The sequence below is a fragment of the Colobus angolensis genome, unplaced genomic scaffold, assembly GCF_000951035.1.
Source record: "Colobus angolensis palliatus isolate OR3802 unplaced genomic scaffold, Cang.pa_1.0 Scaffold439, whole genome shotgun sequence".
In the NCBI taxonomy this organism is placed as follows: Eukaryota; Metazoa; Chordata; class Mammalia; order Primates; family Cercopithecidae; genus Colobus; species Colobus angolensis.
In genome coordinates this window covers 133,540-135,623 of record NW_012117810.1, presented here as the reverse complement: position 1 = coordinate 135,623, position 2,084 = coordinate 133,540, and the positions used below count along the sequence as shown (strand labels likewise).

The following is a 2,084-nucleotide window of genomic DNA, read 5'->3' as shown; positions in this document are numbered from 1 at the left end:
TAATATCACTCAGTCAGTGTCATTCTATGGTGTGTCTTGAAATCCTGTGCTAATATATTTTAAATGTTTTCTATATTTCTAAATTGTTTGGATTATTTTATGTGCTTTGCATTTTCATATATATTTTATAATCAATGAGTCAATTTCTAGAGAAAATCGCACTAGGATTTATATTGTGATTGTGTTTAACTATAGATCAAACTGGGGGGTAATTGCCATCCTGACTATTTTGGGTTTTTCAATCCATGGAAATGGTATACCTCTACATTTATTCAGGCCTCCTTTAATTTTTCTCAACAACTTTTATTTTATTTGTCAGTTCACGTAACTATTTCATGGTTTTGAGAGCATTTTATAGAGTTTTCTAATTTTGATTTTTACTTTTTGGTGCTATTCTAAACAAATACAACTGAGTTTTGTACTGTTATAAGCTTATGACCTTTTATTCTTGTATTTATTTTACTTTATTGCAGTTTCAAGCGGCACATATGCAGGATTGTTGCATGGATATATCGTGTACTGATGGCATTTGGACTTTCAGTGTAACCATCACCCAAATGGTGAACATTGTACCCAAAAGATAATTTTTCAAACTTCAAGTCCTTTCCACCCTCCCTTTTTGTGGAGTCTCTGGTGTCTATCATTTCCATCTTTATGTCCACGTGTACCCAATATTTAGCTCTCACTTATAAATGAAAATATGTGAGATTTGGTTTTCTGTTTCTGAGTTATTTTACTTAGGATAGTGGCCTCCAGCGCCCTCCATACTGCTAAATAGGACACAATTTTATTCTTGTATGGCTGCATAGTATCCCATGCTGTATATATACATTTTCTTTTTGTGTGTGTGGAAAGCTAGCTCACGTTTAATTGTGACATTTTAAAATTGTACAAGTATTTTGACATATGCCTCCCACATTTAGTCTCTTAAAATGACAGGGAAACATCAATCAATCACAGGTTTAATACATTTACCCCTTCAGTTCCTAATTTCAACATCCAATATTCCTTTGAAATATGAAATAGACCTGGCAGTGGCCAACAGCACATTTCTGCCCACCGCCTCCCACCCCCAATGAAGTTGAAAAGTTCAGGTTTAGTGTTGTTGCAGTGGCACTTGTCCAGAACTGGTACCTCCCCATGGTTGGGGGACTTTAAATGTATCAGTGAAAATAACTTTTTCCCCTTCAAGGGGAAGACAAAATATGACTCCTCAAAACCCAGCAGATGTAGCTATGAGATCTTTCCTCTTATCTCATCTCTTCAGGCTTTTCAATTTTTTTCTTTTTTTTTTTTGGAATGGAGCAAGACAGACTAAAACCTAACCTGAGTTACAAGAAATGAGACAGTAATGGCTATAAAGGGAGTGACCAGAAGCAAATGGGACACTCCTTTACCTCCCATATCCAATGTATGCGCTTTGCAGAAAAATAACAAAAATAACAAATTCACAAAATACAACAGTTGGAATTATAAAATCCATTTATCTAAGGGTGGTAGAAGGCAGGATGGAAAGGTGGGAGGGTAGATGGCACAGGGAGAAAAATTAAGTATTCTAATCAGTCCAAGCACAGGGACTGGCAAATGCTAGAAAATAGCTGCAGAAAAACCCGTGGTCCTTTCAGACTCACTGTGATGTTTAAAATCCACACACTGGTGTCAGGGAACATTATGAATTACAAGCACCAGAGAAAAAAATTCCAGTTCCTCAGAGAGAAGGCAATACACAGAAGGCCCTTGGCAGAGTGGGTCCTGTTTTCTTTGGCAGGGGGAGGTGAACAGGAAAAAGAGCTAACACAGCCTCCTTCCAATCCCGCTCATCCCCTTTGGATGACAGGCAACTCAGTGGCCTGCAGCAGCCTTCCATTTGGCAAGAGACGGATGCCTGCTGCGAAGGGAACTTCTCTGCAGAAGTGGAGCTGCTCAGGGCAGACTGCAGGTAGACTGTCTTGCGGAAGAGTCTGTTGCTTAAGAAGACCAAGGAAATGTAGCACATATACACCATGGAATATTATGCAGCCATAAAAAAGGATGAGTTTGCATCCTTTGTAGGGACATGGATGCAGCTGGAAACCATCATTCTT

At 38.5% G+C, this 2,084-nt stretch overlaps 1 pseudogene; it reads right to left on the bottom strand.

Moving 5' to 3' along the window:
* Window positions 1–1,842: 1,842 nt before the first annotated feature.
* The window catches only part of LOC105522598, a 1,616-nt pseudogene continuing 1,374 nt past the window's right edge, over window positions 1,843–2,084 (bottom strand).